Raw genomic sequence first — 23,894 nt, forward strand, 5'->3', positions numbered from 1 at the left:
GTGATATGAGATCAACTAAACAATTTCATTCAGATACTTCGATTCTTACGTGTTCACATGATTCCGGTTGCGAATTTGCTTTGTTCTATAGAGTTTGCCTCGGCTGCCACTCGTGTTTAATTTGCTTGTTCAGACCATGACCATTTGAGCTAGATCGAAACGATATCCATCCCACAGATCTGAATATGTTGCTACACGGTTCCAATTCAAGTGTTTAATTAGTTTAGTGTCTGGTGTATGTTTTCCGGTATGAAGAGTGTTTATTGTAGTGTTAATTTTTAACAATGATTTGATGGTAGAGGTGACCAATTGAACATGTAATTAGTTGCATTAGGAGATGGGTTAAGGAAACTCTTTTAAATGACATATATTGCTCTGCAGGAAAAATTGTTTAATGTAATAATTTCCCCTCGTAAGAATGGATGAAATTAAAATATGCAACTCTTGTGTGTATTTGAGATCTTACAGTAGGATATGGCACAATGTATTTGATAGTTGTTCATGTGGTTAGGGTTGGTAATCAAAGCCTGTTATATTTGTTAAGATATTTCATTTGGCAAATCAACAGGTGGGCCTCACTGTTAAGGACTGATAGAATGTCCATATAAACCTGCAATTTTCCATATTTGCAATGCAGAGTGAAGACAACGTTCAAACAAGTTATTGACCATCTATTCCTCTATGTTTAGAATATCGAGAGAAAATTAATTATGTGTCTTATGTTTTGAATCTAACACACATTTATATTAGAATTCTGAAACTGACGACGTCCCGTATTTCCTTTTTCTTGAAAACTAGTGTGGATGGTAACATTACCTAGCAATAATAATTCTTTTCTGATAACTACAACATGATCATGTTGCATTTCAATTCAATTTTTCCATGTATATGTAGCATCAGTTATTTCAAAACTCCACCTGTTGCCATCCAGTTAGCCCTTGTCATTTACTGTGGACTAAAGCACTGAGAATTATTGTTTTCGCAGATCTATTGTCAGTTCCAAAGCCCATTCAGATTTAGGTGGACTACTGCGAGATGATTCTTTGGCTAAAGACTGAATACTCGATTTTTGTGAAATGCTAGTCTCCCGATTCTTTGGAATGCTGTATGGAGTTCGGATTAATATTGTTAACCAAAACTGTAATGCAAGTTTTGACATTTAACCTCTTGCCCTCACCATGCATGCATATTTCATGTTTATCTTGGTGTTATTCATGTGTGCCATGAATTGATACGAAAATACTGCTTCTTGTTCTTTTTTTGCTGAGTCAGCCGTATGAAGGCTGTATGACTTACTGAATATGCTGTGAAAATATTCATGATATATTTGTTTTTAAGTATTGTCGTCCCTTTATCCATTTTAAATATAGTTTGCGTAGATATAGCTTCTGTTAGATTATTATGCGAACAGAGCTGTATCTTGTGTTGTTCGATCTTCTTTCTGGTGTCATTTTCCATTGTTTTGTTTTTGCTAAGGCATTATTAGTTTACTTGCTAGCCATAGCCACACATAATCGTAACATATTTATGAGAAGGTTTTTGTTCTTTTCTGTGATTTGAATCAGTCAATTTTTCCCTTCCTATATGAAAATATTTTTTGATACAAAGCAAGTCTGATAATATTGTCAGAGAACTTCATATATTATTGTGGATGCTTCTCATGATCTTTAGTCAATTCATCTTGCCAGTTGTGCAGCGTATTTGATTTGTTTCTTCTTTGGTCAATTTATCTCTTAGGCACCACCAAGACCACCATCAGTTCGTACAGCAAATTAAAACACTAATAATTCTTAATGGGAAATTGACATCTCTTACAACATCAAGGCTCCCTTTTCTTCATGAGACATTGAAACAGAAATGGGATTATCTTAAGACTTCAGAGAGCTGCAAACAGCAAAATGCGAAAAACAATTTGTCGGAAAAAGCAAAAGCTGCATACTGTTTGTGAATTGACTCGGGGCACTCTTTGTTTACAAACTATTGATGAACCTTCCATTTGTCTTTTGTTAAAAAAATTTCTAAGATTGCGTGACATCTTATTATTTCTCTTAGGCAGTAAAAACCGCATATGTTTCATGCAAAAGGCATGACTGCTACTCCATCCGTCCCAAATTGTAGGTCGTTTTGTCTTTTCTAGATGTATAGTTGTTGATATGCATCTAAATATAAGTGTATGTCTAGATGCATATAAACATCTATGAACCTATAAAAGCTAAACAACCTACAATTTAAAATGGACGGAGTACATTTCTTACCTTTTTAAGAATATTCTTCAGCCAATTGGGAATGCCTACCTTGTGATTAAACCTCTGCTACCTTTTTATGCAGATGGGGTTGCATAATTGAATAATGCAGATTCAAGCACATGCATCCTTTGAGATAAAAAGATAATTCAGCCGAATTGAATAATTATTAAGTATAGAGTGAAGTAAAATGTCCGCGCAAATTCCAATAAACAAATAAGCAATGGCACCTTGTTCACAATAGAGATGAAGTCAAATGTGTGTGACAAACTACATGAGGAAGTATACTTAAGCAGATGACTAATTAAGTCCTTTTAAACAAACCTACCCCTACCATTCCCATTAACAAAATGAGAACTGGCCAAATATTACGCATTGATTTCCGAAGCACACTCTCCCAGTAGACAACTTCTCCCTCATGAGCACAAAGATGATGGGATGGCATTTGGTCTCCTCCACGACCCAAATTTGCAATATGAGCTGCAAGAAACTTGAACCAATCCACTATCTCCTGGCAACAGAATAAAGGGAGATGAAATAAATAAAGAAGCAATAGCTTGTCTATGAATCTCATGATTAGTTTTAGCTATATAGTGCACAATCGAATTCTGGGCCTGTATTCGTACAGGTCAATTATTCAGCAAGTACACGGTACCATGCATATCAAAACACTACAGTGAATTAACCTTTCAGCAGGTCAGCGTACATATCACATAAGTGGCTCCTAATGGATTCAGGAGCGCATGACTGCCATGGGTGTGAGGTTCATGCCAGAAGCCTGTTTACATATAGGAACCTCTCAAACGCTTTAAGGCCCTGTTTGGGAGAGGGGGGCTAAAGTTTAGTCTTTGGACTAAATTTTAGCCCCCCAAATGGAGTGCTAAATTTTAGCCTTTGAGGGTGTTTGGCAGGTGAACTAAAACTTAGCACATGTTCTGCCAAAAAGACCCTAATACCCTTCGTTTAAGGCGCCTCCCGCCATTTTTGCCTCCCAGTTGCATGCGCCGGCGCGCCTGCATGCAAGCTGCATGCGCCGGCCACGCTTGCATGCATGGTAGCATGGCGCCCTGTTTGCATGCCCCTCCCGCCATTTGCAAGCGCTGCTTGGGCCAGTTGGCCTGCGTTTTTTTTTTGAACCGTGGTGCAAATAGAGAAGCAAAATTCATATTTATTACAAAGTTAAAAATACCACGAAAATACATAAAAAGTATATTATCTGTACATCCCCAAGACAAATAATTTACGACCTATTGTACAATGCAGTTGCCAATTGATCACGAAAAACATTCATGTTTATGTCTTCGTCTCCTTGTGTGTTCGTCGTATCCCCTTCACAGTTTGAACCTCCAGTTGTTGGAACAAAATTTTCATCACGATCACACAATTCAAATTCCCTATCGTCAATACCATTCTCTCTAATGAAGTTGTGAATAGCCATGCAAGCAACAATAATTTTGCTTTGCTTCTTCATTGGAAAACTAGGTATACCCATCAATATCCGCCACTTCATTTTCAATACTCCAAAGGATCTCTCGATAACGTTTCTAAGAGACGAATGTGCATAATTAAATGTCTCCTTCATACCTTTAGGCATTGGTCCGTTACGAAATTCGGGTAAGTGGTACTTTGTACCCCTATATGGAGCCAAGTACCCGGGACGGTTTGGATACCCCGAGTCTACCAGATAAAACTTGCCTACAAATTCAATACGAAATTGTTAGCTACAATAACTATATTTTAATTTAGATAATATCGTACATACACTACTTTACCTGCCGGAGGATGAGGAAAGGTTTCTTCATATTTTTCCCAGGCATCACTTAACACTCTCATGTCATGGACCGATCCAGGCCATCCGGTAACGACAAAAGTAAACCTCATGTCGAAGTCACAAATAGCTAGGACATTTTGAGATGTATATCCATGTCTTCCTGTATGCTGAACAACCTTATCGCTTTTAACCACAACAGGTATATGTGTCCCATCTAAAGCTCCAATACAATTGTTGAAGTATGGAGCAAACCGTTGTTGTTTTAATCTTGGGTGCACTGACTTAAATTCTGGGTCCACTGGCCTAATATTTGCTTTTGCTAGTTTGAGAACACTGCATAAAACTCTATCGAACGTACGGCTTATCGTTTCCAATGACCTAACAAACCGGTCCTCAACTTGCCTAAGTGATTGTGGTGCACCGATAATCCATATAAACATTCCTAGTGCCTCCAATGTTGACATATCTCTACTTCCCATCAACCCATAGCTGTCTACTAGTGTGTCATGTAGTAGATAAAACAATTGAGCACTCATCCTAAACATGTTATAGCATGATGTCACATTGGACAGTGTGTCATTGACCCACTCTAAACCCATCACTGTTGGAACCCTTCTTGGACCTCTATTTAGGTAAGTTTCAGCATACATACCAACTGCAAACATGAAAAAGGCAACATCGCGGTTCCTCTTACGATAATTCATTATCATCTCCAATGTTTCATCTTGAATACCAGAATCGTCCATTACGTAGTTATCTTCATCACCACTTGAGTACTCTGTTGAGGAACTGGCATCCTAAATAATGAAAAAAAATGTCACCAATGTTAATATCAAAATACACTGTTCATATCCATCATAGTTAATTCAAGTTAACTGAACCATTCACCAGCACCTCACTTGCACTCCACCAGCACCTCACTTGCAAATGAAGTTAATTGAACCATTCACACATAAGCACCTCACTGATTTTCAATTCAATAAAACCAAATATCACACAAGTTCACACAATTCAGTACTTAAGTCAACATAAGCAGTTCACTTGAAGCATTCAACCATCAACATCCTAAATTCAAGCAAGAAAGTACTTAAGTTCAAACAAGCCACAAGTTCATCATAACACATGCACTACACTAGCATCCTATCCTAGAAAACCCTCATTTCATCTGTTTCTCACACCATCTCTCCAGGAACAGGAACCTTGCTTCATCTGTTGGAATGTTCATGAAGAACTCCCTTCTTGCACCAACTTCAAAACAGGACAGGGAAGCAAAGAACTCCATGCTGCTTGGAGATACTGCACATTGTATAGCTAGCTGTTGACACTTCTTGATCTCTTCTCTTTCCTTAACCTCTTTGTCAACTTGTCTCTTCATCAATAGCTGCTATTTTGCATCAGCTTGTGACCATTTGGAGACAAAACTGTCAAGTGCTTGAACAATTGGACTCTTTGATTTTTTCCCTGGGCTAGTTGCTGTTGATTTTGAAGAATTACTGCTCAATCTCTTTCTTGTACTGATGCTAACAGGGTTGTCAACATAAGGAGCTGTTGGTTCTTTTTCTTGCTCTTGTTGTCCTTCTTCTTGTTCTTGTTCTTCTTCTTCTTCTTCTTCTTCTTCTTCTTCTTCTTCTTCTTCTTCTTCTTCTTCTTCTTCTTTGTCTTCTAGAGGATTGAATGCAGTAGATCCATCTACAGCACACTCATGGAAGATCTCCTCAAGCTGGTCAATGTATTCTGGTGCACCATATTTCAATTTTTTGCACTCCCATTTTCTCCCCTGCAAATGAAGTTGATGTTACCTACCTCTGTTCCTTGTCCTCATTTTTCATGAACAGAAACTCACAATTATAAACTTACCTGGCAGTTTGTGTCCCACCATTCTTCTGATGCTACCACATTTCCATCTTCATCCCTGCCCAACCCACTGTTTGTCCACAAAGACCTCCAGAAAACATAGAGTATTTTCAACCCTCCAATCCTATTTCTTAACTGCCTCCTTTCATGCTTTAACCCAGTCTGCTGATAATATTTTTCTTGAATAATCTTGTATCCTCTAGCTGACATGCTACCCTTATGACAATTTCCTGCTCTAACTTGCTCAACACACAGATCACACAACAGTTGTGTATGTGCTTCTGACCAAAAAGCCTTGTCATGATTTATCTAGTTCATGTAACAAATGACAAGATTTTGGACAATCAGGACAACACATTTCAAAGTGTCAACATCCTACATTATCTATAGTAACAACATTCATTCATAGTACTGGAAGATAACCTATTGAACAAGCAGTCAACAAATTAATTCCAGGCTGCAATTCTACATCTTAGAGCCTTATACATTCATACTCAAACTTAATCCATGCATATTAATTCACCATGTCAAGTCTCATTCAACATACAGAAGCAAACTCCATATCTATACAACCTACACATACAACCGTACAGGAGCCAAACAATTGGAATTGTAATGAACAAAACATCCATACTCAAACATTGTTACTGCCAATCCAAACATCAATACAAGCAACAGAATTGAGTCATATGGATTTAGGAATTCATACCTTGCTGCCTGGAAAAACTGTTTCAACGCCTGGAGCAACCTCTCCATCATTTGCACCCTCAAATTCATAGAAGCCTTCATCGTTTGCCGGGCATCTTCGTCGACGTCGACTTCCAGATGCTCCAGCAGAGGAAGGTGTAGTGAACAAGGACCTTGTTGGTCCACGGCTGCCGGTGCCCCTGCCGGATGCACCACCGGCCAAGCCACCACGTCCAGCGCCACCTCTGCTCCCACGACCGCCACCTCTGCTCCCACGACCGCCTCCTCTGCTCCCAACACCGCTGACTCCTCTGCTCCCAGCAGCAGCGCCTCCTCTGCTTCCTCCAGCGCCACCCCCCCTGCTACCAGGAGCGGCACCACCTCTGCTCCCCCCCCCCCCCGCGCCTCCACCTCTGCTTCCACCGCCGACGGAACCTCTGCCTGCAACGGATCCACCACCGCCTGTGCTTCCTCCTGCGCCGTTGCGGACCATGCGCATGCCAAGGAAACGGCTGCTGCGGCCTGGAGGAACTCCGCGGAGGATGTCGGAGTACGTGGCGATGTCCGCGTACTCCTCCGCCTGGGAGTTGAGGTCCAACGCCTGGAGCCCGGCTCGAGGACCTGGGCAGGACTCCGCTTGGGATAAAAAGTCGATGGCGTTGCCGGCGAGCACGTCCTCCGGCTGGGATAGGTGGTCGTTGCCGTGGGGGTCCATGACAGGATGTGCTGGAGAAGGTGGCAGCGCGACTGCGGAAGATGGACGGCGGGGACAGTTGGAGGGAGATGGAAGGCGGCGGCGACGAATTTAAGGAGGGAGTCGTGGTGGAGTAGTGCGGGGAGGAGGTGGCGGCGCGAGGGCGTCCTGATCCGGATCTCGGGCGAAGATGGAGGCAGATGGACGGCGGCGAGGAAGGGAGAGAGATGGATGACGGCGGCGAGGAGTTTGCGGAGGGAGTGGCGGTGGAGGACTGCGGGAAGGAGGTGGCGGCGCGGGGGGGGGGGGGGGGCTCGATCCGGATCTCGGGCAGGGACGGAGGGAGATGGACGGCGGCGACGGAGGGAGGGAGATGGACGGCGGCGGCGACGAGTTTGAGGAGGGAGTGGCGGTGGAGGACTGCGGGAAGGAGGTGGCGGCGCGGGGGCGGCTCGATCCAGATCTCGGGCAGGGACGGAGGGAGATGGACAGCGGCGACGGAGGGAGGGAGATGGACGGGGCCGACGAGGATTTTGCGGAGGGGCTCGCGGTGGAGGAGTGCGGGGACGGGGTGGCGGCGCCGGAGAGCTCTAGATCTGGGCAGCGCGGAGGAGAAGGGGAAGGCGTCTGTGCGAGGGGGGCGCGCGGGGGTCGGGGTAGGGGAGGGGTATTCGAGGAAAACGGGGTGCGGGAAGAGTTTTAGTCCATTTTAGCTACCCTTCAGGGGCTAAAGGATTAGTGGGGGGCTAAAGTTTAGCCCACCAAATTTAGCCCACCTGTTTGGGAAGCTTGGGGGCTAAAATGAGCTAAAGTGGGGGTGCTAAACTTTAGCCCCCCTCTCCCAAACAGGGCCTCAACAGTACAGAATCAGTTACCATAGTTAAGATATCTACATTCTATGACCCCGCAACTCCGGCGACATATGAACAAACAGAAATTTTCATCAATAGTATCACTTTTGTTTGCCAGTTCATTTTTCGTACCACTAACATAATTTTGTCTATTTGACTTCTTTCATCACAAAATAAAGAGAACTTCGGCTTAAGTGTACAGATGGAAATGGGGCTCCCCGATCCCATGAGGTATATTTTTTGCTATTATTCTTAGAAATTGATTAACGCGACAGATGTGATGAGATATATTTTATTGGTATTACTCTTAGAACTTGATGAATGTGACAGTATTTTTTTTCAAACACGCAGGAGAGCTGTGTATCAATATATTAAGAAGAGTAGGGTTTAAAGAAAACCCCAAAGTTACAGCACACGTTATGAAAAAGGGCAAACCTGTGCAGAAAGCCCCTAGCAAAAATAGGAACTATACTTTCCTATCAACACAAAACCTAAACCAGATCCAGATCCAGGCTGCTCTTGTAAGGGCACTAGGGCGAGGAGAAAGGAAATTCCTCTAGCCCCTGCCATGGCCCAAAGACGTAGCTCTTCTCTTATGACTTCGTGAACTCCATTCAAATCAGGGCAAAGACCATCAAACACACACCAGTTACGATGGTTCCAAACAGTCCATGCACCTAGAATGATGATAGAATTTAGCCCTTTTCTGACCTGACTTGAAACTCTCTCACTTGCTTTTTCCCACCAGTCATCAAAAGAAGTTACATCCTGTTGTGGGGTAAGAATTTGCAAGCCCACCATTTGAAGCAGCCTGAACTAGACTTGCTGAGTAAAAACACATGAGACAAGCAAGTGATTTATTGTTCCATCCTCTTGGTTGCAAAGGGGACACCGATCAGGATGTGGGAGACCCCTTCTGGATAGACGATCTGTTGTCCAGCATCTGTTGTGTGCAGCCAACCACAAGAAGAATTTGCACTTGCCCAGGGCCCAACTTTTCCAAATCCTATCACAGGGTCCAAACTAAGTAGACCCAATAAACAGAGTGTCGTAGGCAGACTTCGCTAAGTACTGTTGTTTTGAAACTTCTTGATTTTGAAGAAAGTCTGCACATTTGAAGAAAACATTGATCAAAAACTAAGTTATCACTGTGAGGTTATCCATAGAATTACTTCAAGAAATTAACTTACCACCATGAGATTCTCCCACATTGCTTGTCATCCTTCAACCATATTTTTTTTTTCATTCCATTTTAACCCACTTTGCATTCTAGCCGCTTTGAGCATTTTGTAGTCTCTCTTAAGCTGACCTTCTTTATCTTGAATCTATACCTTTGTGTACGAGACAGACTTATTTCTCAGATGGAACTCCTTCACCATCTTGTTCCATCCTTCAGTGTTCCAACCATTATCACTTCTATAGCCACTATCTTTATACTCATGGAGAATTTCAACAAGGGATTCTCAAGAGTTGGGTTCCAATCCGCTCTTTATTTTACTACATTAACAATGGTCAAACATTAGTAATAGAAATTTCATAGCATCAATAATACAAAATTGACAAGAAAGCATGAAGAAACATTAAACACCATACCTCTTGATGAACCTCCACTCCTCTTTGCCCCACTGCATTTAGGAGAAAGCTTCTTTTTAGTAGCACTTGCTGTAGGCAGGAACCGACGCAATTTCGGCGACCCCCTTGCAATCACATTGAGCTTTGGGGAGCCTTTTCCAACCATCGCTTTCACAGAAAAACTTTATTCATCAACTTATTCATGATACAAGCTTATTAACTCATTACAACCATAAAATAGCTTATTAACTAATTAACTTATTAAAACTTATTCATGAAGACTAATTTACATGTTGCTGGTACTGAACCCACATTTCTTGAGCGATGGTATCTCTCAAAGCATTGCTTTGTGCAGTACCTGGGTCATTGAGTTGATCACCATTGGGTAGAGAAACAAAGTGTGTTGGATCGATATTATCCGACTGATGATCCAACCATTCCTCATCTCCATGAAGTAATCGGATTAGATTGTGGAAGATGGCAGTAGCTACAGGTATTTTCACTTGATTTTCCAACGTTTGGAATGTGGCAACTTTGAGAATGGGGAAGCGCTTCTTAAGCACCCCCAAAGTCCTTTCCACATGGTTCCTCAGTAGTGTGTGGTGGTGGTTGAAGAGCTCCTTTGAGTTTTGTGGTCTTCGATGTCCAGCTCCAAATTATTTCAAATGGTATCGAACCTCTCGATATGGAGCGAGAAAAGATGGAGTATTTGCATACCCTCCATCAACTAGATAGAATTTGCCTGGAGGTACCTGGAAGCCCTTGCTCATAGTTGATCTTAGCACTCTGGAATCTGTAGCTGATCCCTCCCATCCACTAGAAATAAAAGTGATGTTGAGATCGAAATCACATGCCACCATCACGTTTATGCTTAGTGTGCCCTTCCTATTACTAAAAGGAGAATGCTTCTCAGGGATCTGGAAATAGGAATATGAGTTTCATCAATGGCACCGAGACAGTTCTTGAAGAACGGATAGTATCTAGAATTATCTTGGATTTTCAGATGCACTTGATTAGGATCGGGGACTGGAGGAAATGGTGAGAAAGTGTGGGAATGACCTTCTTGAAGAAGTGGTTGATGTGATGATGGAAGGTGTCGTTGTTGTGCCCAAAGGTCACTACGAGATCCTCATATGAGGCATTGCGACTTAACATGTATAGGAAGAAATCCAACTTCTCCTTCACCGTAATCCTTGTATCAACAACGAGCCTTTTCCTTACAAGATAAGTCTCCACCTCTTTGAAGATGTGGGGTTCCATCCTAAATGTAACTTGACAGTTCTTGACATGTTCCTTAAGGAGTTGACGAACCTTAACCTCTCTTATTTCTACAGATGTATGACGTTTCTTCTTTACTCCTCCTTCTCTAGCAGAACCCATTAAATATAAGGTAGGGAATAGAAACATCATCATGACATCATCTTCTTCCTCCCTCCTCTTTCTAATACGATCTCGCAAAGAGATACTCATTGCAAAACTAAAGCATATAAATTTAAAATCAGATAGTGAAAGGATCTTGTGATGCCTAGAGGGGGGTGAATAGGCTCACTATAAAATTTTCCTGAATAACTCGCAGCGGTATTAGATACGTCGTAACTTCTGACACTGTGCTAGAACTTTCGATGGATCGGAACTTTCGGTACAGGGGTGAAACTTCCGACGGCAGGAAGTGAGCTGAACAAAATTCAAAATTAAACTTTAATCTGCCAATTCTGTTTGAATCAAAAGATGATAAATGATGAGTAGAGACTACTACAGCTGATAGATATACAAGGAACTTCACAAATTTATAGATCAACTCAAATCAAGCTTCTAGGTCAATATGAACTCAATGAACACAACAAGCACATGAGACAAAGGATTTATTTACCAAAGTTCACTTCCACAAAAGGAAGCTACGTCTCTGTTGAGGAGCTCACAAAGAGCCGGGTCCTCACTAACTCTTTACCTCTCTCAATCAACCACAAAGGAGGATTGAGTTACTTACTATGAATCCACAAATGATGGGGTGATACAAATGTTCCCGGGCCCACCACACAAAGAGGGTGCTCAAACAGGTGACACCTAACCGTCTAGAAGCAAGCTTCAAGAGTAACAAATGCGAATTGAAGGCCGAAGATGCTTCAAGTGCTCTTGAGATGAACTTGTTGAACCTCACACTCAAAGCTTCAAGTCTCACACCTCCAATCTTGCTCTCACCCAATCCCTAGCTCAAACTCTCAAGGATTTAGCTCAAAGAGGGAGTGGGAGGTGTATTGAATGTCTATAGGGTGTGTTGCTCGAGTTAGGTCAGCAGCAATGAAGGAGAGGGCTGAGGGGGTATTTATACCTGAGCCCTAAAAACTAGCTGTTACAATGCTATTATGTGCTTGTCGGAACTTCTGACACAGGATCGGAACTTCTGACATAGTTAAACTAAAATGGCTAGGAACCTCCTTTCGGAAGGTATAAGAAACTTCCGGTGCATATTATCGAAACTTCCAACACAAGGTCGAAACTTCCAACAGTGTCAAATTAAATCCACTGAGCATCCCCGGTTAGAGGTTTCTGAAAACTTCCGGCCGGTGTCGGAACTTCCGACCCCCTTGTCGGAACTTCCAACACTCACAGCAATTGTGAGAAAATAAGTATGCAAGTGAGTGAATTGTGTCTCTCAATGGGTGGTTAGCATCTCAAATAAGCACTTTAATATCTTCAAGCTATCCATCTGCATCCCCGTTTATAATAGGTGTTGCTATACTCAATTTCAAAATTAGAAATTATAGAAAAGTTTTCTTTTAAGCTCAACACCATTCTTTATTTGAAATTGGGGTTCTTTTCTTACACTTTTGCACTTTTTTAGAATTTAAACATGTCAATCACTCGATAAAGTCATTAGTCCCTTAATCATGCATGTCATCAACACCAAAATCCACTTAGGGGGCTAAATGCACTTTCATATAGAAGCTAAATAGATAAAATGGAAGGCTAAATATGATAATTTTACTCATTGCAATAGAAAAAATGAATGGCTGAACAAGTTAAATAGAAAAAATGAAAGGCTTAAACGTAGACAGAATTAAGTACCTCCTAGAGTTCGTACCGGATCCCAGGAAGGTGGAGGTTCACCTTCCCCAACTCTAATTGGTGCTGGAGAGATCTACAAGAAATAAGAAAAGGGTATATTGTTTAATGCAAAATATGTTATTGTTTAAGAGTTCAGCACAAAATCATAATTAGCGCTCTATCAGATGTACTCTGCATCGCATAGCTAACCAAGTATGCAATCCCTTCGAAGATCAAGGCTGAACATAACATCTGTTAGTAAATGTGGCACCCCTAATTAATTCTCAAACCTTGATATCAAATGACTTTGATAGACATCTTCTGTCAGGCGCCAAATATGCCAAACGACTAGTAAAAACATAAACGTTGACATCTGCCATGGTATAGTTTTGGGTCAGAGGAACTCTCCTCTCTTTGCTGGGAAGCTAGCATTTGACATCTGCCATGGCATGTGCCATGCTTCTCCAACAAATGTAAAAGAGAATGGCCAAACGTTGGAAGGATGGGAGTATCAGGAGGCCCCTAGACTGCGGAACACCCTTGTTAAAAAAAACCCATTGGATAAACACCCTTGCCACCCTTGATCGTGACAATAAACACAATACATTGCACGGTTATTGCAACTCGCAAGAAACAATGACAGTTAACAGCACCAAGATCACAACCTGGAGTTAAGTAACAAGACCAAACGAGGATCAAAGGGAAAGCAACAAAGAGAGCCAAAACAATGGGTTGGTGACCACAACAGAGAATAGGAAACAAGTAATGTTTTGACCTACCTAATCTTTTGACTTGAAAGAAATCTACAACAAACAATCAGAATCAATTATGAACTAAATAGTGTGATGCCCAATCATTGTCAAGAGACAACAAACCTCACACAGAATCACAACCTACCGCATCGAAAATAACCATATCAATCAAATTGTATCCTGAGGCCTGAGAAGACACAGCCCAGAAAAGGAGATGCATGTATATAAACCAATCCCTTGCTGAACTAAATATACACGTGAGTTGCCATTACAGGAATGTTCACTATTATGGCAACAGAAGCAACTCAGGGAAAAATGCATAAACTAATTCCAAGACAGAAAGTTCTATATGAGAAGTTGAGACTTGATTATTTTCCCCTCCAAAAATTCAGGATGGTACTCTTGCTACAAGACAGGGCTTTTGTACTCCAATACCTACGTATGCAGTCCTAATTCATGGGAGTATCCCTAATTTGTGAATGCATGGTATCTTCAATGCAAAATCACCTCTCAATGTTGAGATTCCGATATGGTACTTTTTCTAGGTAAAACCAAGTCCAGGCAGGCTCTAAACATTGCAAGCAGCGTTAGCAAATGCAAATGCAAATGCCAAAAAAAAACTCTTTTTTACATAAAACTTATCGGAGATGCAGTTGGTTGGCGGTGTGTACGCTGGTTTTATTTATGATCTCATCAAGACACAAATAACTGGTTGGCTCAAGGTTTTGTAGTAAAAATTGAACTCATCATATTTGGTTTAGAAAGTCTGCTGGGCCTTGAGGAAGACAAGGAACAATATAGCATTTGAAATTAATGTTCTCAAAGAACAGGATCATTGATATTCTTCATTTATATCATTTATGCAGGAACTCAAAGTTTGTTGAGAATGGGAATTAGACATGATGGACACAATGTCATTTGGGGATGAGCAACAGAGCTTCAACCATCATCAGGGTGCAATAAAGAAGTCTAGAGTAGGAGGTTGAGATAAAAGCTGATATAGTTTGGGTTGATGTGTGAAGTTGAATCATTTGTGCTGATGCTGTCAGGCTGGTACCCCAAGCTGGTACCCCTGCTCTAATGAACCTCGCCCACAGCAAACAAGAACCGGCCAGCCCGGCCTGGCCACATAGATCGGCGAATCCATACGAACCTCGCCCACCAACCAAATCGCCAATGCAAAATAGCGACACGCCCACCAACCAAAGAAGCGCAACAAGGGAAACTTCTGGCTATGAAGAACAAGAACGCGAGGATGGGAGAGGGGAAGGAAGAGAGGGAGGCGCTTACCGGTGAGAAGGCGGCGGAGAGGGTGAAGGCTGGACGGGAGCCGGTCGCCGTTGGGGATGTGCCATGCCACCACGCCGTCACCTCGCGCCGCGACTTCTCGCCGCTGCCTCGTCACCTCGTGCGCCGCCAGCGGAGCCCTCGCGTCCCCGCGTCTCGCCTCAGCGCTCGTGGATTCGTTCCAAGGGTGAGGAGGTAGGGTTGTGATCCGGGCCGTGGAGTGTGGGAGGAGTCCAATCCAGGCCGGTTTTCTTTCCAAGCCGGGCCAAAACAAACAGCTTTTTCAATGCAAGCTGGCTTCGAATCGGGCCACTCCAAACCACCCGGAACGGGCCTCATTCCGGGCCATTCTGAGGAAACCGAACGGCCCAGAATGTAAAGAGAGATGTTCAACTAGCAGTTTTGTTAGCAGCTGCAATATTGGTTGAGCCGCATTTGGTTGGGCCAACAAGTCCATATGATACGGGCCAATAGACCAGTGACCATTCCCTACATTTTTTTTCCTTTTTTGTTTTTCAATCACTTTATGAAAAAGAAATCTATTTGTCGCCTCAACTATGGATGGAGTTCGATTTACCACCCCAGAACGAAATACCAGATGTTGGCCCCTTCAAATTTTCCGTTTTGACACCATGTGCAATTTCGACACAGTCATGGTGTCCCCACTTGTCATTTGTTCTAAAAAGTGTGAAAAGAACTCAAGATTTTCCTTGAAAATGTGGTTCAGTATAAGCATTTGTACTATACAGAATTAACAAAAGGACATTACTAGTTAACTTATCGTGTACTACAAATTGCATTACCAATTTACCATGCATGTCGCTTCTGTTCTAATGAACTAGAACCAAACTAAGATAAATATGTACTCTACACAGCTGTGATTTAGATTGAAAGTTCAGTAGAATGCAGTTGAATGCAAAGTTATCAACATACGGAAAGGACTTCATCAGTTAGAAATTGTGAAATCTGCATTCCGGCTTAGAAAAACAAGGGTCAAAGCTACCTACTTTAGATTAGAACAGAGAGCTTATGATAAAATGAATGTACTGTAAGTCTGTAAGTCTGCAAGAGCTTGAGGACACATCAGAATCACAAAGGAGTAAGGATTTCTGATTTTATTTCATAGCTAGCCGGCATTTCTACATTCGACTTTATGAAATCCAATATTAAAAGAAGATTCCAGAAACTGAAAGTACACTATCTTGTGGCAGATAAAGTTCAGATAATACTAATAGCATTGTGCTAGAGGAATCAGCAATCATGATACTATGGGGGCATCTGGGATCTGATCAGAAAGACAAAAGTTCAGGTAATTTACCCGGACTCATAAAAAATCAACATATCATGAGTTTATGACAAATCACTGTTCTCAGCAATAAAAAATACGTGTATTTCAAATGGCAATACCATGTCACTGAACAGTCATAATGAACTAGAAAATTATGCAGATAGCTAGATACCGAATTATTATTAAAAAAACGTCCATTATCCAAAGATGACATACATTGCAAGTTATGTGAAAGGCTGATTTCCTCACTAGAAAAGCAGAGAATTTCAAATGCTAATTTATCAGGGCATGGAAGGATGAACAATAAGTGAGCCATCATTTAGTAAATGTGAAATCCACATTCAGGCTCATAACTTTAAGGCTAACACAAACTTTAGACAAACATAGAGACAAACAATGAGTTTGGGTACTGCAAGAGCTTAAGATTATGAAATAGTCACATTTCCAATTCCATGCACATCTTCTGCATAAGTCCATGAAAACCAACAAACAAAACATAAAAAACACATAGAGTAGTGAGAAGAGGTATAAGAAAAGGAGGCTTGCTAAATGATCTCACAAATATTTATTCCCATTAAAAGGAAGCTTTCATAGCTTCGGTGTATGGACCACGCCATAGCATTATACTAGGATGATGAGCAATCATCACATTATGACTGTAATGTGTTAAGTACCATATCACACTAGTTCATCTTCAATGCAACTCCAATTCCATGCTGTATTGAAATAAGGAAAAAACAGAGCACTAGCAAACACATCCAAGCTGAAATAATGAAAATCCGAGCTACTTTCTGTTTTGCATTCAGTTAACAAAACCGAATGGAAAGTGGAAACTACAAGGCACTGGAAAATTGGAAATGCATGGTAGTATGCAGGTTCAGCAATTGAAGCAGTACATTGCGATTTCGACGACTATCTGACTCTGCAATTCTGCATATTGCAATCAACAACTACCTCACTTTGAATACTGCAACCAGAAGCTACCTCACTCTGAACATTGCAATCAGAAACTACTTCACTCTGAATACCGCAATCATTGATTACCTGCTCTGAACATTGCAATCAGAAACTACCTCAACACGCCACCTAACATGATCTCAAGCAAATCCACTTAGGGATCATAGGAAAGCTGAAACACCTGTTGCTGCCTCAAGGGAGAAGCCAAACTGGAGCAGATTGGTCCGATGGGTCTGGCCTCGGGAAGCAGCGCTGGACATGGCCGCCTTCTGACCACATCCCGTTGTCGCTGCAGGGGTAGTGATTCACATTGCCATTGCCAAAGATCACCGCATCGTCATAGAACTTTCCATCATCCAAGAAGTAGATGCCTCCCTGGAGGTACTCATCCGCCTTGTAGGATCTGGAGCAGCCATGCCCGACGAACAGAGTCTAGTCACCCAGCGTGTCCAGCTCGCTCCATTCGAAGGGGTACAGATCGACGGGGAAGTTGGCGTCGGCGTCAGCAATGTTCCGTTCGATCCCCCGGAACACCTTGAACTTGGACGTCGGCTGATTAGGATGAGGCGTGAACCTCACGACCATGAGAAGCTCCTCGCGGGACACGACGAGGTAGCGAGCGCGGACGTACTGGTCGTGGAGGCGTCCACGGGGACGGAACCGGAGCGTCTCCCAGTTTGTTGTCAGCATGTTCTCTTGAAGCCGGAATGGCTTGCACAGGCGGAGATGTTCGCCCTGGGTGACGAAAGCGAAGGCTCCACTGTAGAGGTAGAGGACGTCCTCAACATCCAATGCAACGTCGCCATCGCCTGGTGGCACGAAATCAAAGACCCACCGCCAATTCTTGCGCCAGAGCGCGACGCAGCGACGGCGTGGCGGCAGGGCGGCTACGACGCCAGGGGCTGGGTTCCGCCAGGATGTGACGATGGCGGCGCCAACGTAGTTCGTGTGTTCCGGCGAGGATGAGAGCGCGGCGACGTGGATGACCATTCTGTGGACGTATGGATCGGTCCGGCGCCGGAGCTTTCGCGGGAGGTCGCAGACGTTGCCGGTGCGGATGTTGAGGGCCTTGTGGGGGCGCAGCTCGCGGGTGTCGAGGAGGAGCCAGGCGCCGTCGTGCGAGCCGAAGCAGCGCGCCTCGGGCGGGGTGATGTTGAGGAAGTGGTGGACACGGCAGCCGCTGAGGACGCAGGCGACGCGGGTGCTCCCGACGGGGAAGGGCGCGCGAAGGAGGAGCCACGGGAGCAGCCGCCGCTGCGGGAGCAGTTGCCCCACCAGCTGGTTCCGCTGCCGGCGAATCATGTTACGCCACGCGCGGCACACGAGGGACATGCGGCCGTGGTCGACGCTGCACGGGATGTGCCTCAGGATCAGGCGCTGGGTTTCCTCGGGGAGTTCCTCCATGGACAGGGCCTGCGGAGGCGGGGGCGCAGCCATGGGTTCGCAGGATGGGTGGGAACCGGAGGGTGAGGATGGAGGTGGAGTTGCTGCTGCCGAGAGTAGGCTGGTGGAAGAAGAAGAGGAGGCGGTGGAAAGGGGGAGGGCGTTGCGCGTGCGCTGAGGCCTGAGGGATTCGAATCCCCTCCCTTTTGTTCTGGTGGAGAAGCCGGCGGAAGAGAGGAAGAAGACAGCCTGTGTTGACGTGTTGTCGCTGGCTCTGGCCGTGGAAGTATTGTTGGGTTGGGCCGTAGTTATTTGGGTTTGGACTCTGACCATGCGCAAGCTTGGACCCTGACCGTGGAGGGACAGTAACTTGGCCCATGTCACATATTTGCGTGTATGCACGACGTGGAATTAGTTTTTTTTTTCTTTTGATGGAAATGGATCTACTTATCAGTTATCACATTCAGAAGGTGATGATTTAAATATAATGTTCATGTTTTGATATTTGCCACACCAATTTGTAATTGTATCAGTGTTTGAAATTTCCATGTGAGGCGTAATGTAAAATTTGCGAGTTGCAAAGCCACACAAATTGTGTACTACAGAATTATCGGTATAACACAAGATATTTTCCAGGTTACGTTGTGTGCGCTGCAAATTGCAATTCAAGGTTACATTTGTCATGATGAACTAGAATGATAATCATTCTAATCTGAATTCGTTTTGATTTTTTTAGCTACGTAACTTTTGCTATATATCTGGATATAATACATATCTAGGTGCATAACGAAAACTACGTATCTTTAAAAAGTCAAAATGAATATTAATTTAGGACGGAGGGAGTACTAAGATATATAACTGATTTCTGCGATCTAACTGATTTCTGCGATGTTTAGATCCCTTGGCGACGACGTCCTCCGTCAAGAACCCGTCTTCGTCGCGGAGCAGCTCCTCGCTGCCGTGGTTATCTAAGCCCGGAAGTACCAGCGTGTTGTGCAGGACGGCGAGCAGCAGCTCGCGGTTCGTGTCGCCCTTCTTGCCGACGAGCACGGCTGCACGGCCACCTTGGACAGGTAGGTGCCCCGCTGTATTGACAGGTACCTGTAGACAGAGCAGCAGATGCTCAGAATTCAGAAATGGCCATGGCAAGTTGGCAGCGTTGAAGCAACGCGTGTCTCAGCCTGATGCGAGATGTCAGTTGTCACCTGAGCGCGCGCGGCCGCGATGCCGATGGCACCGGCGGGATCACGTTGAGGCGAGTGCACGCGCGCGTGTACACGAGCTTGCACCGGATCCGCTGAACCGCAGTGACTGCCGGGTCGATCGAATCGACCTTCTTCGCCTGCAGAATCAGCAGTAAATTGGCCGTCGGCCGTCGCCATGGAAAAGGAGATGAAACGAGATGTCCAACAAGAAACAACCCTCACCTTGGCCTTCCCGAGCCTGGGCACGGCAGCCCTCACCACCTCACGTGCTCCTCGGGCCACCGGAGCGACACGTGCCCGCAGTACTCTGTACTCCTCGTCCGCAGAGAGCTCCATCCACGGGTAGCAGAGCTCCGCGCCGCTGCTGCAGATCAGGGCGTCGAAGGCGGCCGGGTCGGTGCCGCAAGGCCTGAGCGGGTCCGCGGCCGTCGGGATGATCATGCCGGTCGACAGCACGTACCGGAGCCGCCGCCGGCGGTGGTGCCATGTCGACAGCTTTCCTCAGCTGGTCGGTGCCATCTTGCCGTCGCTGCCGTTGTAGGAGTCTGCGGCGAGGACGAGGAGGCTCTGCCGCCGGCCCGGTGCGAAGCCAAGCAATCGCCCTGGCTGAGATGGCCGGCCGGTCCGTGGAACGGCACCGGCGGAACGAGTCCGAGAGAGACTCGTCGGCGGCTGCGGCGCGGGCTGGCAGGGACACGGAGCAGCTGGTGCGGCGCCGGATGGTCGCAGACTCGCAGTTGGCGGCGACGTGGGACGGGTAGAGGCGGCAGTGCCAGTGCTGCAGCCAGGAGAAGAGATGGATGTTGCGGAGGCCGTTGCGCCGGCATTCAAGCCACCGCGGCACCGTACCGCGCCATGTCGGCCAGCAGGCCTCAGCGCGTGGGTCATCGCCGCTGCGTCGTGCGGGTCCACCAGCAGCCCGTTGTGCAGCGCCTTGATGATGTCCGCCGGCCGGCGTTCTTGGTGGCCTGCCTATATTGACAGTGCCACAACCAGATCAAAACAAATTTCATCTAAAAAATAGTCAAATGAAATTTCTGACCCTGAAATTGAACATGTCAAGAGATTTTTACCTCTGTCAGGGTGAGGTTAAGAGATTTTTACCTCTGTCAGGGTGAGGCCGAATGGCTCCACAAGAGCAGATGAACACTCGCTGCAAACGGTCAAGAAATTAATTAATCTCCAAAACGATCAAGAAAATTAAAGAAAAAGATTTGACTGTATTCTGAAATGGTTGTGTGTGTGTGTTTTTTTTACTTTCAAAAAACGGCGTACATTCTTGGCGACAAGTGGGTGTATGTGCACGTCGATCTGCTTGTGGTGCTTGGGGTAGGCCACTGGCCGTAGATGTCGCAGTGATCGTTGAGCTTGAGCACGGCAGTCTGCACCGTGGCGGCGCTACCGGACATCTCCTCGATGCAGGGCGGACGCAGTATTGGACATGGATATGTACACCCAATAATTTTGCAAGAAAAATACCATGTACTATATATATACATACATGTATAGAAGAAATAGGCCAAACTGTGCATATTGGAGCCCAAACAAGCAAACCAGCCTGCTGTTTCCTCAACCGTGTTGGGCTGGCCCAAAACAGCACCTGCACTCCCGCAGGCCCAGCAGAACCCTGCTGCTCTCTCTCTCTCTCTCTCGTTGCTCTTTGTGAGTTTCTCGGGTAGCAGCAGAACAGATCGAGATCGATTTTTCTCTTCATCTTCCTCCAACTGAAGCTAGGGTTTGGAGTCTTGCCGATTCGCGTTGGATTGTACCTTGAATCCTTGTTCGCAGGCGGGGATTCGAGCCGCCGGGCGACGACCGTGGGCTGCCGCTCGCTGTTGGCCAAAGGGCCATGCCTGTCGCGGACGGCGACGACGGCATGGCTGCCACATTGAGCGCAGATGCAACGCAAGCAGCGCCGGCTGAAGGCACAGATGCGGAGGCGCAGGCCGCGTGCCGGTGGCCATGGGGACAGTGGCTGCCGATGCCGCAGTAGGCGCAGAGGAGGAGACCACGCCGGTGTAGCAGGCACCGTCTACCACCACAGCAAATTCAGGAGCACCAAAGGTTCATCTGAAATGCAAATTGGGCAATAGCAATGGATTTGTAGTTCAAACTCATGTTCGATGCAATTAGTTCATATCCTATGAATCTGGAATTTGATGAAGCATATTCATTTAATTATATAGGCACTCAGCCAACAAATTTGATGCGAGCGCGCGGGTGTATGGTTTAATGGGCGGGAACTCGAATCGACCCGCAATCGGACGGTCCATATTGCGAGATGGGCGGATCTAACGGCTCGTTCGCTAATGGGCAACGTGGACCCGTTAGCCACCCGCAGAATGACCCAGGCCAGGATTCGTTATTTAGAGATATCTTTCGTATGCTTGGTTTGCAAATTTTTATGTACACCCAATCTTAAATTCCTGCATCTGCCACTGCCTCGATGTCTTCCCTGTTCCCCATCAGCGTCAGGTTCGTGAGCTTTCGGAGGCGGCGGCTCTCTCCGTAGCCCTTGAGCCGCGACAGCACCAGGATGATACCCGCTGCTCTGTTCCAAGCTGAATTTCACAGCAAAGCCTGAATCAGCAGCACAACAGCAGCATTACCTCTGACAAGATGGGAGACAGTGGCTTCTTGGCCTTTCCGTTGCTCATCAGCAATTCAGCATCTGCAGCTGCAGGTCGCCGTCGCCATCGGCGAGGTCCTGCATGTCGACGTTGCTGAAGTCCATGCCGGACGGGATGACCACCATGCGCGGCGTGTAGCGGCGGAGGCAGCTGACGCCCCTGCGGCGGCGCACCGGGAGCTTCCGCTCCACCATGAAATCGAAGCTGTCGTCGAGGCCCCACTGCTCCTCGATCTCCTACTTGGTGCGGGTGACCACCACATCCGTGGTGTCCAGCCCCGTCTCCTCGGCCTCGATCCGGCGCGCGATCCGGTACGTGCCCTGGACCTCGGCGCGCGGCATCTGGCCCAGAGCTTGAGCAGCTGCTCCAGTTTGTTCGGCCCCAGCGGCCCGTCAATCCGACCATGGACAATCGTTAGGTGCGCCGCCACCTCCGCCGCGTCCGCCCGTGGATCACGTATGGCCACACCGGCATTGCAGTGCTGCCGCCGCCGCCGCCCGCGAGCTGGTCACCGAGCGCGTGCGCGTCCACGAACTCGGGGACATGCGGCCGCAGGGACTCCTTGTGGGGCCCGCATGGCAGCCGCACGATGTAGGCTCCGCCGCTCCGACGCTGCGCTGCCATCCTCTGCGTCGGAGGGGCGTGTGATCTTCTCGACGGGTTCACCGTAGGTCCAGTCGACGTCCGAGCTGGGACCAGGGAGATCTGCCGCGTGAGGAGGTCCACAACACACCACATGCGCTACCTTCGGAAAGGGCACGAGGGTAGCAACATTATTGCTACGGGTCTCATAGATCATCTCATATAAAGCTAAAACGGTTATGAACTCCAACTACCGACTAATACTTTAATTAATACATAATTTCTAAGATTTATACATCGTTTACACTATATACATGAATATATAATTTATAAGATTATTAATATTCACACCCAACACAAACACAATGTATAGTAGTTGGATGAAAATTCGTGTTTTTTCATTGATCATCTGGGCGGACAATAATTTGTTTTCTTCTTCTCAGTAGAGGGTGTAGGTATATTTCTATTTTTTTTGGTCCATTTGAATGTTATTTCTATAATTTTCCATATTAATTAGTATTAAAAATTAAGCAGTAGAGGAGTAGCCGCTTTGTAGTTACTGTGCAAGATTATTGATAATAATTTATATGTGGTGACAATTAGGTTTTATGGTTAGTGGTGACGAGTGCAATTATATATTTTCCTTTTGGGCGAAATCAGAATGCAACCTTAGAAAACCTAGGACTCAAATAATTCTGGCCACATGTTCATTTAGGCTACGTATAGAATCAAAAGTTGTCAAAGTTTGGTCTTATTTGAATATATGTAAATTCCATCTAGTTTGTTATCAAAATTCTTTTGAAATTTTGTTAAAATACTGGCTAAATACTCGATGCCAAAATAGGGGTAAAAATCACAAAATTCCCCCCAAAAAAGGGGTGAAAATTCCGCATGGGTATAATTGTATTTTTACACCTAAATTGACACTGTTATTAAGTGCACCTAACAGAATAGGGGCAAATTCAATATTTAATTTGAAAACCCAGGGGCAAATTTATAAAGTTTCAATAGAAGTAAAGTCACAGTTACAGTCACAAATAGTGGGGTAGGAACAAAATTGCCCCATAAAACAACGGATTCTCATGGTCATCAA

The 23,894-nt window shown here is 45.2% G+C and overlaps 4 pseudogenes; all 4 read right to left on the reverse strand.

The window, feature by feature from the left end:
* Positions 1-9,281: 9,281 nt before the first annotated feature.
* On the reverse strand, positions 9,282-12,787 carry LOC117856766 (uncharacterized; annotated as a pseudogene).
* LOC140222836 (uncharacterized) lies at positions 10,544-11,052 on the reverse strand (annotated as a pseudogene).
* Positions 12,788-17,193: 4,406 nt separating the features above from the next.
* On the reverse strand, positions 17,194-18,438 carry LOC140222837 (uncharacterized; annotated as a pseudogene).
* A 553-nt stretch (positions 18,439-18,991) lies between these two features.
* LOC117856323 (probable sucrose-phosphate synthase 5) lies at positions 18,992-22,957 on the reverse strand (annotated as a pseudogene).
* Between the last annotated feature and the right edge of the window lie 937 nt (positions 22,958-23,894).

Source organism: Setaria viridis, chromosome 5 (assembly GCF_005286985.2).
Source record: "Setaria viridis chromosome 5, Setaria_viridis_v4.0, whole genome shotgun sequence".
NCBI classification, from domain to species: Eukaryota; Viridiplantae; Streptophyta; class Magnoliopsida; order Poales; family Poaceae; genus Setaria; species Setaria viridis.